Source organism: Phyllostomus hastatus, unplaced genomic scaffold, assembly GCF_019186645.2.
Source record: "Phyllostomus hastatus isolate PE091 unplaced genomic scaffold, TTU_PhHast_1.1 phas_contig_34, whole genome shotgun sequence".
NCBI lineage: Eukaryota > Metazoa > Chordata > Mammalia > Chiroptera > Phyllostomidae > Phyllostomus > Phyllostomus hastatus.
The window spans coordinates 26,999,271-27,015,378 of NW_025333857.1; the positions used below are offsets into that span (position 1 = coordinate 26,999,271).

General features: G+C 36.0%; 1 long non-coding RNA gene across 1 annotated transcript in view; it reads left to right on the top strand.

Moving 5' to 3' along the window:
• Positions 1-15,885, top strand: part of LOC123820135 — a 52,414-nt gene extending 36,529 nt beyond the window's left edge. The window contains exon 3 of the long non-coding RNA XR_006785896.1: positions 15,697-15,885. This is a non-coding gene — a long non-coding RNA (uncharacterized LOC123820135). The remainder of the gene's footprint in view (positions 1-15,696) is intronic.
• The last annotated feature ends 223 nt before the right edge of the window (positions 15,886-16,108 follow it).

The window sequence follows — 16,108 nt, forward strand, 5'->3', positions numbered from 1 at the left end:
CATAGAAGGTGGTGGTGAAATCTGTTGGTTGCTCAATAGAGTAAAGTATTGTGAGTTGGGAAATGGAAGATGAAGCTACCAGAGAAGTGGGGCCTGGTTTTCTCATTATTTAACATCCAGTTGTCATTAAATACCCATGTTCTTGTTTTATGCATGAGCTCAGGTTCTGTTCCTACTGATTATTTGTTCAAAGTTTTGGACAATTAGCTGTGGACAGCTGGGGGTTTGTCTGTACAAGAACAGAACTATCCTGGAGGATAGGACTAATGCAGGGGTCCCTAACCCCCAGGCTGTGGGCTGGTAGTGGTCCAGGCCTGTTAGAGCAGCAGTACCAGGCTGCATAGCGGGAGGTGAGCTTGAATGTAATGCACTTGAATCATCCAGAAACCATCACTCCCACCCTGGTCTGTGGAAAAATTGTCTTACATGAAACTGGTCCCTGGTGCCAAAAATGTTGGGGATCACGGGACTAACGAATGTGCATGTGCTACTCAGAAGGTAGTATGCAATTTCCTTTCTGCAGATAGTACCAAAGGGTGGATAGGCAGCTGAAAATTGCTAACTAGAGAACAGGACTGATGGATGGGAATCATATACTTAAGGGGAGAGCTTTTGGTATGTTCTGATTCACTGGGTTCAAGAAGAATATAAAATACATGACTATGTCACACCCATTTGTCTGTCATGGATTTCAGTGAAACTCCTACCCCCTCTCCAAATTCACACCCCTAAGGAGTATAACCCTCCATCAGATTATATTAATTCGGAGGTTCATTATACCAATTTGGTTACAAATCACCCTCAGGTCTACTACCTTTCCTTGGTTTTTATTAAATGGATATTTTGTAGGTCATGCTATAGTAGGTAGAGGAGGAAGAGTTAAAAGAGACTCCAAAAACCTGAGTGGATGGAGAAGTGGACAGTTAGAGGGTATCTTTCATGTCTGCTGCTCACTCTTTAATATACATGAGAATCACATGGGGATCTTGTGAAAATACCCATTCTGATTCACGAAGTCTAGGGTGGAAGCAACAATCTGCATTTTTATGAAGCTCCCAGGTGATGTTCAAGCCTCTGGTCCATGGACCTCATTTCGAGTTGCACGGTCTTAGATTCTGTTCTTTTTAGTACAATCCTTTATCATAGGGATGCATGTGAATTGTCCATAGCTCTTTGCAATGGCATTGAACTATCTTCTGTGAAAATGTTTCATATATTTTTATTAGCTACATAATATTCAATCATATTAAAATTTTGTAGTTTATTCAAATAGTCCCCAGCCGGACATTTTGGTGGTTCTTAAATTTTTGTGTCATAATAATCAATACTTCAATAAACATCCATGAACTTAAGTCTCAGATATGTTTTTTCTTAGAATAAATTCCTAGAAGTGAAATTACTGGGCTTAAAAGATAAGATATTTAAAGTTTTTTAATTCATTTATATGTTTGTCATATTGTCCTGTAGAAAAGTTGTACCGATGTGTATGTGTTACCACCAAGAGTAAGAGTATCAATTTCTCTACGCACTTGCCTTATAATCATATTTAAAAAAATCTTTAATGAGTCCTGACCCATGTGGTTCAGTTTGTTTGGGTGCCATCCCACAAAACAAAAGGTCAGGTTCCTGGTCAGGGCACATACCTGGGTTGTGGGTTCGATCCCTGGTCAGGGTAAGAGGCAACCATTCGATGTTTCTCTCTCACATGGATGTTTCTCTCCCTCTCTTCCTCCCTCTCTTCCCCTTTATCTAAAAATAAATAAAGTTTTTAAAAAAAATCTTTGATGGTTTGAAGAACAAAAACAAATGGTGTCACATTGTTTTATTTTGCATTTTAATAACTAGTGAGATTGAACTTTTTCTCATTGTCTATTGTAATTTTAATTACTTTTGGGGAATTAACTTTTCATATCTGTTTATATTTCTATTAAGACAGTTTTATTTTTCTTAATGGCTTCGTGGCTTATAGTATTTTAGTGCAAAGAATATTTATCCCACATAATTTTCTCAGCTTATTTGCTTTTTAGGATTATATTTCATTATAACTAGAATTTGTTCTGGATTGTGTCTTCTATCAGATTATTCTTGATTTATGAGAAAGTTATGTTTTTAGTGTGTATATGTTAACTGTTAAGCTTGCTAAACATCTGAAATATTTGAGTAATTATTAAGTTAATTTTGAATCTTTCTCTTTTTTGTATTGAATTAGCTAAAAATTTGAGAACAATGCTAAATAGTAGTTGTTATAATGGGCATCCTTGTTTTGTTTTTTACTTTAGTAGGAATACCTTAATGTTTTATTATTAAGCATGGTACTAGCTTTTGGTTTGAGATATATATCAAACAAAACATAGTTTTAAAAAATATTCAAATATTTTTACTACTTAAAAATCAACAGTAATTGGTGAATTATATCAAATTTCTTTTAGCATTTGTTTATGTAGTGTGGCCTGTCTGTCTCTCTCTGTTTCTTTTTTAAAATTTTTCATTAATTGAGGTATAATTTACATGTGACATTACAAGTTTCCAGTGTACCACGTTAACAATTCAGTATTTGTATATATTGATAAATGATTACTAAAGTAAGTCTAGTTAACATCTGTTACCATCCATAGAAAAAGTGTTTTTTTCTCTGGCTGGCATAGCTAAGTGGATTGAGCGTGGGCTGCAAACCAAAGTGTTGCAGGTTCGATTCCCAGCCAGGGTACATGCCTGGGTTGCAGGCCATAAACCCCAGCAACCGCACATTGATGTTTCTCTCTCTCTCTTTCTCTTTCTCCCTCCCTTCCCTCTCGAAAAATAAATAAATAAAACCTTAAAACATTTTTTTTTAATTATTAAAAATTTAAAAGTGTTTTTTCCTATGACAAGAGAATTAATATGTACTGTCCTAGCAATGTTCGAATGTGCAACACAGTATTAACTACAGTCACCATGCTGCACATTACATCCCAGGACTTATTTATTTTATGACTGGAAGTTTGTACTTTTTGACTCCCTTCACCCATTTTGCCCACCCTACCCCCAGCAACTGCCAAAATATTCTATGAGCTTGCTGTTTTTATTCTTTTCTTTATTTTTTAATTATACTTTATTTATGCTAGTAGAGTTGTCCCAACTTTTCCCCCTTTGCTCCCCCTTCACCCAGCATCCCCCCTACCTCAGGCAATCCCCACAATGTTGACCATGTCCATGGGTCATGCGTATGTGTTCTTTGGCTGCTTTGTTTCCTATGCTGCTCTTGACATCCCCATGACTACCAATTTGTACTACTTAATTCTTTCACTATTTTTGCCTGTTTCACCCCCAGCCCCCTCCCATTTGGCAACCATCAAAATGTTCTCTGTATTTTGCTTCCATAAAACAAATAATAATAAAATAAAACTCAGTTACTTCAAGATAAAAAAAATGTTCTCTGTATTTATGATTCTGTTTCTGTTCTGCTTGTTTTTAAGATTCAATTATTGATATGTATTTGTTGCCAATTAATTGTTCATATATTTTTTTGTCCTTCTTAAAGAAGACCCTTTAACATTTTATATAATGCTGCTTTGGTGGTGATATACTACTTTAGCTTTTTATTCTCTGGGAAGTTCTTTATCTGAACTTCAAATTCTAAAGGATGGCTTTGCTGGGTAGAGTAATCTTGGTTGTAGTTCCCTGATTTTCATTACTTTGAATGTTTCTTGCCAATGCCTCTAGCCTGCAAAGTTTCTTTTGAGAAATCAGCTGACAGACTTATGGGGTCTCCCTAGTAGGTAACTAACTGATTTTCTTCTGCCATTTTTAAGATTTTCTCTTTTTCTTTAACCTGTGGCATTTTAATTACAATGTGTGTTGGAGTGGGCCTCTTTGGGTACATCTTGTTTGGAACTCTGCATTTCATGGACTTGTATGTTTATTTCCTTCACCAAGTTAGGAAAATTTTCTGTCATTATTTTTCCAATAGGTTTTTCCAAATATTTTTTCAAATAGGTTTCTTGCTGTCTCTCTTCTCATTCCAGTACTCCCTGATAAAAATGTTGGTGTGCCTGAAGTTGTCCCAGAGGCTCCTTACACTATGCCCATTTTGCAGGGATTGTTTTTTTCTTTTTGCTGTTTTGACTGAGTGTTTCTTGCTTTCTTATATTCCAAATCACTGGTTTGATTCTCAGCTTCATCCGCTGTACTTTTGATTCCCTGTAAATTGTTCTTCATTTCAGCTACTATATATCATTTCTGACTGGTTCTTTTTTATGGTTCCCCTGCCGTTTTTTTATGCTACTGAAGTTCTCACTAGGTTTACTGAGCACCCTTATAAACAGTGTTTTGAACTGTGCATGTAGTAGATCGCTTGTCTCCATTTTGTTTAGTTCTTTTTCTGGAATTTTGTTCTGTTCTTTAATTTGGGACATGTTTCTTTGTCTCCTCATTTTGACAGCCTCCCTGTGTTTGTTTCTATGTATTATGTAGAGCTGCTATATCTCCTAAGCTTGGTAGAGTGACTCAATGTAGTAGGTGTCCTGTAGAGTCCAGTGGCACAGACTCCCCTACTACCCAAGATGGGTATTCAAAGTGTGCCCACTATGTGGCCTCTGTACACCCTCCTCTTGCAGTTGAGCCTTGATTGATGTTGACACATCCAAGGTCAGCCACCACCTGTATTCTTTCTATAAGTTACAAAGCAGCCTACAGTTGGCTGCAAATTTTGCTTGGATTGTAGGTGCTTAGGCAAAGCCAAAATATGAACCACAGCTGGCTGCTGCCAGTGCCAGGCCTGGGGAAACTTAGTGCGAGGTAGGGGGCTCACTGAAGTTAGATGCTGCTTGTTTGAGAGAATTTAGGCAAATCTGAATCATGGTCCAAGACAAGCCATTTGTATGAAAAAGCCACTGGAAACAGCATGGGTTGGTCCAAAATTTGGGTGGGTCAGGGCCTCAGGGAATCACCAGGGTGGGGCAAACAATGTGAACCATGTTGATGGAGTCTCAGATATGGTGCCTGCCTGCCAGCTCTGTGGCTCTGTGTGGGAAGGGTTCAGAAAAGGAATAGTGACTTCTGCCAGCACTTCTGTCTGGAAGAAAGCTGCCCTCCAGCTCCTGCTCTGATGCTGGACAATTCAGTTCATCCTCCTTTGCCTCTGATGTCTTTGAATCCATTGATCCTACGCTGGAGCTCAATGGGAGTGAATCTGAGTATCTCTGTTTGCAGACCCTTTAAAAGGAACTGCCAATGTGTCCAGCAGCTTCTGTTGTCCACAGCCTCAATCCATGCTGATTTCTACAGCCAGAAGTTAGGGTGACTTCTCTTCCTGGAACTGGAACCATGGGCTGAGGGCCTGGTATGGGACTAGGACTTTTCACTCCTTAGATATTCCTCCTGATTTTTATCTGCCACATGTAGCTGTGGGACAAGCCTGTTCAGTGCCTTCACATTTCCTACCAGTCTTGATGAGGTTCTTTTTTAATTTCATAGTTGTAGGACTTCCGTTAAGCTCAATTGCTTTTTTAAATTTAATTTTTATTGTATTTTTTTCCATTACCATTTAGTACCCTTATACTCCTCTCCCCCCAGCTATCACCATATTTGTCCATGTTCATGTTAACTCGATTTCTGAAGGTTCTGAATGATGGCTGTTCTGTAGTTTAGTTGTAATTTTGATGTGGTAGTGTGAGGAGGCAAGCCGTGTTTACCTACACAACCATCTTGACCAGTGTTTTTATATTTTTAGATTTCACATGTATGTGAGATCATACGGTATTTCTCTTTCTCTGTCCCCTTTCACTTAGCATAATACCCTCTAGGTCCATCCATGTTATGCCAAATGGCAAGATTTCCTTCTTTTTATAACTAAATAATATTTTATATATATAAATAGGTATATATCATCTATTTTATATAAAAAGATATATATCATATCTATTTATATATATAGATATATAAGGCCTGTCCATAAGGTATCCTGCTACATAATATGAAAAAGAGACATTTACTGAAGATACAAGAAATGTTGTACATAGGACAATGATGCCTCAGTCCCCTTCAAAGTAGATACCTTGGGACCTCACATAGTTTTCCCAATTGTCATCAGCTGCTCCATAACATTTTCCTGAATCTCATGATGGTCTGAAATCTCTTCCCTTTCAAAGTTGAGTTTAGTTTGGGAAAAGCCATAAGTGACAGAGCACCAAATCTGGGCTATAGGGGGGCCGAGTCACCTAGGTGATTTGATGTTTCACGAAAAAACTCTGCATGAGACATGCACATGAGCAGGCATATTGTTGGATGAAGCTGCTGATCACCAGCTGCCCATAGCTGCAGCCTTCTGAATGATCCAAGTAGTTTCCATGGAGGAATGTTCAAGCTTAACACAAAATCTGATGAAAATTCATTGCTCTACTCAGTCACTTTGAATGCAATGGCCACACACAGTACACATGCTCAGTCAACAGCATTTACCATTCCTCTAATTAGTACAGTGAAGTTGTCATTGTTCACACATGTGCACTCCAGTCCACTCTCCTTGGCTACCAGGTTACATCAATATCATGCAAACCTCTTTATGTTAACAATGGCTGGACTTTTTCCAGACACACCTCTACAGATCAGTTTTCTTTAAATCACTTGTTCATTGATGGACACTTAGGTTGTTTCCATATCTTGGCTATTGTGAATAACATATAATATAAAATATGGGAGTGCATATGCTTTTTCAAGTTAATGTTTTCATTTTCTTCAGATAATTACTCATAAGTGGAATTGCTGAACCATATGGCAGTTCTATTTTTAACTTGTTGAGGAACTTCCATACCGTTTTCCACAGTGGCTATACCAATTTACATCCCCATCAACATCATACAAGTGTTCCCTTTTCTTTGCCTCCTTGCCAACACTTATTATTTCTTGTGGTTTTGGTGATAGCCATTCTAACAGATGTGAGGTCATATCTCATTGTGGTTTTGATTTGCATTTTCCTTATTAGAGACGTTGAGCAGCATTTTGTGTGCCTGTTCACTACCTGTATAGTTTCTTTGGAAAAATGTCTAATCAGGTCTTCTACCCATTTTAAAAATCAAGTTGTTTGGAATTTTTTTGTTACTGAGTTGGATGAGTTCTTTATGTATTTTGGATATTGATCCCTTATTAGGTATGTAATTGGTGGTAGATTGCTCTTTCATTTTGCTGATGGTTTACTCTACTCTTCAGAGTCTTTTTAGTTTGACATAGTCCAAGTTATTTGTTTTCTGCCTTTCTAGCTTTTTGTGTCAAATGCAAAAAAAGTCATTACTAAGATTAATGTCAAAGAGCTTACCGCTTATGTTTTCTTCTATAATATTTATCATTTCAGTTCTTATATTAAGATCTTTAATTAATTTTGAGTTATTTTTTGTGTATAATATATAATAGTGGTTCGATTTCATCTTTTTGTATGTGACCGATGTGTTTTCCCAACACCACTTATTGAAGAGACTGCCCTTTCCCCCATTGTATATTCTTGGCTCATAAATATATTGACCATATATGCACGGGATTATTTCTAGGCCCTCTATTGTGTTCCATTGATCTGTGTGTCTGTTTTTATGACAATACCATACAGTTTTAGTTACTATGGCTTTATAATATAGTATGAAAACATGGAGCCCTCCAGTTTTGTTCTTTTTTCTCAAGAGTTCTTCAGCTCTTGTGGTATTTTGTGCTTCTATATAAATTTTAGGATGGTTTGTTCAATTTCTGTGAAAAAAGCCATTGAAATTTTAATAGAGATTGCATTCAATTTGTATATTGCTTTGGGTAGTATGGACATTTGAACAATATTAATTGTTTCAATCCATGAGCACAGAGTATCTTTCCATTTCTTTGTGTCCTTTGATTTCTTTCATTAATATTTTATAATCTATAGGGTACAGATATTTTGCCTCCTTGGTTAAATTTATTCCTAGGTATTCTATCCTTTTTGATGCATTTATAAATGGGGTTGTTTTTCTTAATTTTATTTGGACAGTTTCTTATAAATGTATAGGAGTTCAACTTTTTGTGTTTTTGTTTGTTTCAAATTATAAGAGAGTTTATTTAGAAAGTCACAGAGGTAGAAAAGGTAAGCCAGCTGGGCTATGTGTGCTCAGGAAATGAATTACAGAGGCAAAAAAAGAGGAACCTCTTGGAACTTAGGAAGAAGAAAGGCAGAAGGTGCCTGGAGGGAGTGGAGGGGGAAGATGCTGGCATGCTCCAGAGAGAGTGAGTGCCTCAGCAGATTGTTTTGTATATTAATTTTGTATCCTAGAACTGTACTGAATTTATAGTTTTAACAGTGTTTGGTAGGTCTTTAGGGTTTTCTATATATAGTATAATGTCATTTGCAAATAATAACAGTTTTACTTCTTTATCTGCTTTGGATGCCTTTTATTTCTTTTTCTTGCCTAATTGCTTTTATTAGGCAAGACTTCCAAATGCCATGTTAAATGAAAGTGGCAAGAATAGGCATTCTTATCTTGTTCCTGATCATAGAGGAAAAGCTTTTGACTTTTTACCATTGGGTATGATGTTAGCTCTGGGCTTTGCATACCTACTTAGTAAGAGTTTTTATGATAAATGCATATTGAATTTTCTCAAATGCTTTTCTCCCCTGTGTTTGTTGAGATAAGTATGTGATTTTTATCCTTCATTTTGTTTTTATGGTATATCACATTAATTTATTTGTGGATGTTGAACCATCCTGGCATCCCTGGAATGAATCCCACTTGATCATGGTGTATGATCCTATTAATATATTGTTGAATTTGGTCTGCTAATATTTTGTAAAGGATTTTTGCATCTATGTTTATCAGGGATTTTGCCTGTGATTTTCTTGTGGCATCTTCTCTGGTTTTGGTATCAGGTTTCTGTTGGTCTCATAAAATGAGCACGGAAGTCGACCTTTCTCTTGAGACCATTTCAAATTTAGAAAAAAGTTGTAAGTATAGTACAAAGAACTGTTTTTCCTGAATCATTTGAGAGTATGTTATTGGCATGATGTCTCATCAACCCTGAGTACTGTAATGTATATTTTCTATAAATAAGAAATATTAGATTATCAAAATATAACTATCAATACCAGGAAATAAACACTGATAGCTATATTACTGTCATCTAATCTTTAGATCCCATTCAAGTTCTACCAAATGTCTCAGCCACATCCTAATAACATCTAGGACATAATCAGATACTATTCATAAAAAAAAATTATACACAGCCCTGGCTGGTGTTGCTCAGTGGTTGAGTGCTGGCCTGTGAATCAAAGGGTCACCAGTTCAATTCCCAGTCAGGGCACATGCCTGGGTTGTGGGCCAGGTCCCCAGTAGGGGGTATGCAAGAAGCAACCACACATTGATGTTTTTCTTCCTCTCTTTCTGCCTCCCTTCCTGTCTCTAAAAAATAAACAAAACTTTTTAAAATAAATTATACATGAATGACAATAGAATTATTCATAATAGTAAAAAATGGAAGCAACCCAAATGTCTATCAGCTGATGAATAGGTAAATGAAATATGGCATCTTTATACAATGGATATTATTCAGTCTAAAAAAGAATGAAATATTGATGCATGTTAAAACATGGATGAACCTTGAAAACATTATGCTAAGTGAAATAAGCCAGTCACAAAAGATGATATTTTGTATGATTCTATATATACTAAAGGCCCAGAATAGGCAAATCCATAGACTGAAAGTACCAATAGATTATTGTTACTTTCTATTGTTACTTTCTGTTGGTACAGCCTAGGGGCTGGGGGTTGTTGGCAGAGGGAATGGAGAGTAACTGTTACTGGGTACCAGGCTCCATTTCAGGGTTATGAAAATGTTCTAAATTTTCTGTATGTGTGTGTGAATATAATTTTGTTTTATTATTATATTCATATTGGTGTATGATTGGTTTATAATATGAGTTTCAGATATGCAACATTATTTGGTATCTGTATATACTACATCATATATTTGTCTTTTTCTGTCTGACTTATTTCACTTAGCACAATATCCTCAAGGTTAATCCATTTTGTTGCAAGTGGCAGGATTTTACCTTTTTATGACTGTGTATATATTCCAAATTATCTTTATATATCAGTTGATGGACATTCAGGTTGTTTCCATATCTTGGCTGTTGTAAATAATGCCACAGTGCACATAGGTGTGCATGTGTCTTTTCAAATAGTATTCTTTGAATAAATATACAGAAGTGGAATAGCTAGATGCTATGGTAGTTATATTCTTAATTTTTTGAGGGATTTCCATACTGTTTTTCTTAGTGGCTGTACTAATTTACAATTCTACCAACTGTGTATGAGAGTTTGTTTTCACATACTCTCCAGCACTTGTTATCTCTTGTCTTTTGATGATTGCCATTCTTACGGGCATAGGGTGGTAGCTCATTGTGGTTTTAATTTGCATTTCTGTAATAATTAGTGATGTTGAACATCTTTTCATGTTTCTGCTTGTCATCTGTATGTCTTCTTTGGGAAAAAGTCTATTCAATCCTCTTCCCATTTTTTGATTGGGTTGTTTTTTATTGTTGTTATATATGTTCTTTATACATGTTGAATATTAACTGCTATAAAATGCAGTTGGATGTCTTTTCATCTTTTTAATGGTTTCCTTTACTGTACAGAGAAGTTTAGTTTGTTGTAGTTCCATTTATATTTCTTTTGCTCCCCATGCCATTAAAGTTGAATCCACAAAAACATTCCTAAAACCAATGTCCAGAAGCTTAGTAACTATGTTTTCTTTGAAGTACTTTATGATTTTAGGTTTTACATTAAAGTCTTTAATGCATTTTGAGTTCATTTTTGTGTACAGTGTAAGATAGTGGTCTGCTTCATTCTTTTACATGTGGCTGTCCAGTTTTCCCAACTCCATTGAGGACAATTTCCTTTCTCCATTGTATGTTCTTCTTTTTTTTTTTTTTCATAAATCAGATGTCTATATATGTGTGGGTTTGTTTCTGGGCTATCAATTAAGTTTCATTGATCCAAGCATCTGTTTTTCTGACAGTACCATGCTGTTTTGGTGTTAGATATTATAGTTTGAACTCAGAGAATGTGATTCCTCTGATCTTGTTCATTTTTCTCCGAATCTCTTTGACTGTCTGGGTCTTTTGTAGTGCCACACAAATTTTAGGACTATTTGTCCTGTGCCTGTGAAAAATGTCTTTGGGATTTTTATAGGGATTGCATTGAATCTGTAGACTGCTTTAGGAAGTATGGTCACTTTAATAAATTAATAAAATTATAATAATTTTCCAACCTGTGAGCATGGAATATCTTTCTATTTCTTGTGTCTTTCATAATATCTTTCTATAATTTTATGTCTTATAATTTTCAATGTACCAGTGGTCTTGTACAACCTTTGTAAAATTTATTCCTAAGTTTAAAAAATGTGTTAAAATTAGATAGTGATGATAGTTGCACATCTTTGTGAATTTACTAATAACATTGATTTGTATACTTTGGGAGGGTGAAGTTTATGAGATGTGAATTACATCTCAAAGTTGTTATTTTTAAAATTTACCCATCATGTCTCTTTAGTTGCCTTCATTATGGAGCAGTTGTTCAGTCTTTTCTTAGCTTTTCTTGACATTTTTGAAAATTACACACCAGTTCTTTTGTAGATAGTTCCTCAGTTTTAGTCTGTCTGATCTGTCTTCATGATTACACTCAGATTATGCATCTTGGCCAGAAATATCACAGAATGGATACTGTGTTCTTATCATTGTATATTATCAAGTGGTACATTATTTTCATTTTTCCTATTACTGGTGATGCTCAATTTGATCACTTGATTAAGGTATTATATGTCAGGTTTATCTCCTATAAAGGTATTTTTCTTTTAAATAATTTTATTTTGTGAAAAGTTACTTTGAAAGGGTATAAATATTCCATTCTTTATCAAATATTTATTCATTTATGTATATCAGTATGAACCATGTTTTCATATTTAATTGTCCATGTTATGATACATTACTAAAATTCTTGTTTTGATGTCAAATTATCCCAGATTTGACCAATGGGAACCTTCAAACTGCTTCTGTGTTCTTTTGGTATACCCCCTTCATTCTTTGACCACTTCTTTACCCCCTGGTATAAGAAGATCCTCTAGTTTTATTGTTATTCTGCCTTCCTCAGACCTAGAACCAGCCATTTTCAAGAAGCCTGATTTCCCTTAGTGAAGAATGATATTTAGAGACCACAATTTGATCTCTAAAGTAAACTCACTGCTCTTTGGATGTCACTGTTCCCAAGCCCCTCTCAGTGGAATGGGCGAGAGAATATATGTATGATTATGTGTATATGCACACATGTTTATATCTATTATTTTCTGCATTATCTGTCCATCTGTCTGTTTATCTCTCTATTCATCCATCCATTTAATTGAAAGCCATGAATTTATGAGGATATTTTTACTTCAATCCAGCTGCATTGGTTTATTCTAGATTTTTTCCCTTTCCACATTTGTAATTCCCTTCTCTGAGATTAAGAAACCTGACTTCCATTATCCTTAAGATAGTTACCTATATGATCAAAGTGTTCTGTGAAACCAATCTTCCATCTACAACCACTGCCCTCTTCCTGTGTATGCCCTTCTCACACCACTCAAGTTCTAACTAACACCACCCCCCGCCCACTTCTTCTTGGATTTAACTAATGGGCTTGGACTGAATTGTTCATGAAGGGAAGGGGGAGGATAGAAGGAGGAGGAGAAAACAGTTTTTCTCTTGTGACTCATAATTTAGTGAATTATACTAATAGGTTTTTTCTAACACTGACTCATCCTTGGACCTTCATAATGTGCCCAGCTTTGATTTTTCTATTTTTTCATTTAAGATTCCTTGATAAGTTAATTTATTTTGATTACCTGACAAACCTTTAGAATGCTAGAAATTTTCTTAGACATTCCCTTAATTTCATTCTCTGATTTCTGTGGATGGAATACAAGGCTTTCTCTCAGCTTCTTTGCAGTCTTTCAGTGCCTTTGATTTTGGAAATGCTACCAGCACAACGACTGCATTTTCAGTGGTGGAAAGTTCTGATGTGTCTCAAAAGCAAGGAATCACTTCCCAGTGGTGATGTATGAGTCTCACAATAAACTACACTATTACTTAGAATGCTGTAATAAGTTTTTGTCATAGAAACAGAACAGAGGTTGCTAACATTTTTTGGAATTTCCAAACAAAAAGGAAAGAAAAATAATTCATCTAAACGCCTATTTGTCAGTCCAACATTGAAAGGGACCAGCCTTAAAAAATAAATAGTAAGTCAACCAGTACCAATACCGATATCCTTCATCTTCTTCGTAGCCAGCCTGACCCCAAAGAACTTCTTGGAGTAACAGAAGGTTAATTGAAAAGATAGATCTGCTTTGGAAAGCATTTGCATTTTAAGCAGAGATGGAATTTGGGGAAGTGCCATGTAAATATCTATCATTCCTACAAATCATAGTTATTGTTAGTGACCTGAAACCCTGAGCAGGTATTAATGGTTAAATAATGTCCATAGCTTTGTTTTCCAGGACTGCCTTTGTCCTCCATCCAGTTATCACCAGTACCTTGGCTTTTTTAGGTCTAAAGTACATAAGTTGCTTATATTTATTTGGGCAGTGTTTAAATTTGGAGGCAACCATCTTACAGGTATGATTTTCTTTCTCTGACAGAAAACAAATCCTTAATTCTTTATATATTTTATTATTTACACTTTCTTCCCTATATGCCACCAACCCTCCCACCATTTCTGTTTAAAGAAGATATTTATTATGTATGTATATTCCTCCAAAAAGATCTGTATGTGCCCATGTGTACTCATGCACATGTGTACACACACATATAAGCACATGCACTTCTGTATACTTTTTCTTGACTCAGTCCCTCCTGAAAAATCACTTGAGTATGACAACAGCTAATACAAAAGATGATACTTTTTGGTAATGAGGTTTAAATTTACTTTAACATAACCACTTGACCCTACGGGAATCTTGCCCCTGTGTGAATTGCACACTTTAGCTATGTCATTGTGTCTGGTAACCCACGTAGAGAGTAATTTGATTACCTAAAGAAATGTCTGAAAACAAAGAATAAATAGAATTTGTATTTTGGAAGCATGTTCATTCACACACTGGTAGGTCACATCCATTTCAGAAGTGAATCAACTGGGATATTGTTTGAACCTATGATTAGAACACTTATTCATTCATTCAACAAATATTTATTTATGGAGAGCCTTCCATATCCAGACACTGTGCTGGATGTATCAATCAGCAAAGACAGACATGATTCTTGCTAGTAAATTTAACAACTGGTTTCCCATAAACAAAAGCCTTGATTTTTTTAGTATTTTCCATTTTCTGATGTGTAAGTACTCCCACATTAGCAAATTTTAAGCTACCCATGTTCTGCATTGCCTTGTACATAGTAAGAGATTTTTTTCAGAAGTGGAGGGGGAGGGAAATAATGTGGGAAAGAAGAGAAAGGGTCATAAATGAAATGGATAAGGGACTCATAGACAAAGCCAAAGGGTGGTAGGATTGAAGGTGGGAGGTGGAGGTGGGCAGGGCAGGGGAAAGTGGTGGTGGGAAAATGGAGACAACTGTATTCAAACATTAATAAAAATATATAAAAAATAAATAGAATAAAAATACTTTTTAAAAAGTGCTAACTTTCTAGTGAAGGGGGTGGGGGTAAAATTCAACTTGATACCAATTGGATTACTTATTTTTGAATCTTCAGAATTGATCTTTCTTGTAAGAAATTCTTTTCTTTAATCAAGATGTTCTATTCTCAATTCCTGCACCTTTCCTCTGCACCTTTAAAAAGTGGAAATCATCATCATCATCTTCATTTCTTGATCATAATTATTACGAATAGGCTTGCTTTAAGAACACATTGAAAAGAAACTGGTGATCTATCATGAATTTGCTTGTGATATGTACTTCAGGGTGTATGTGTATAAAAGTGTCAGAGAGCTGAGATGGGTCTGAAAGGGTGTGCTAGATTTGGTATGGTTACCTTAGAAAGATGGGGAACTGACAGAAAGTTAGGCAACAAAGTGGTATTTTCCTTTTCCTCTTACTAAAAAGCTGTAAAGTTTGAAGAAAGAATTTGCATTGTTCCAGTTGAACAAGCATAGTTCTCACATGATGCTGGTCAAACAGTGACCAAATGCATAGTGGATACAAGGCAGTTATTTTGAGGGTCAGACACCAGACTGTATGAACCATTGTATATGATTGTAAATGATTGTTAAATTGTTCTCTTGGTGACAAGTGACTTAAACTACTGACAGAGGACAAAACAGAATTATAACACTTGATAAGTATTACGGTAGCTGTAGAACAAATCATCTCAAAACAATAGCTTAAGACAATGACAATGTTTATTTTGCTCACAGTTTTGTGCATTGGGTGGGGAGTGATGGGGACATTTTTTATCTGTCCTAAGTGGCATCGGGTAGGGTGGCTAGAAGGCTGAAGAAGAGTGACTGGTGGTGAATACTGGCTGTTGGCTGGGACCACCATGGGACTGTGGCTGGAACACCTACATGTGGCCCTTCTGTGTGGCTGCTTGCCTTGCCCCCACCATCGTGGCTGGGTTCCAAAGGCAAGTATCCCAAGAAAGAGCTAGGTGGAAGCTGTTATCAACTTTTATGACCTGACCTTGGAATCACACAGCATCGCTTTCTCTATATTCTTTTATTCAAGGTCATCAGAACTCATTGCCCAGGTCTAAGAAGAGAAACAGACTCTACCTCTTTAGGGGAAAGTAGCAAGTTCTGCAGGAATGTGTGGGACTGGAAATATGAACATGGCCATTTTGGGAAAATACAACCTGGCACAGTAAGTCCTCTTCCTCTCTGTCTGCACCACATATCCGCAGAGCAAATATGGAAAATTGGCCAGATCCTCTCAACTGCCCAGCCGAATGTGAGTATTTCAACTTCACCTTTACTCCAAAACCATGTTTGTGCATTGTGAAAGTTGTAATTCTTATTAACTAAATCCAAAAGAATTGTAATATAGGATTATATGTTCCATGCTTAGCACAGCCACATTCTTTAAAGTAATTTCTCTGTGTACTGTCAAGTTTATCTTAACCTAAAAAGGCAGATTAACA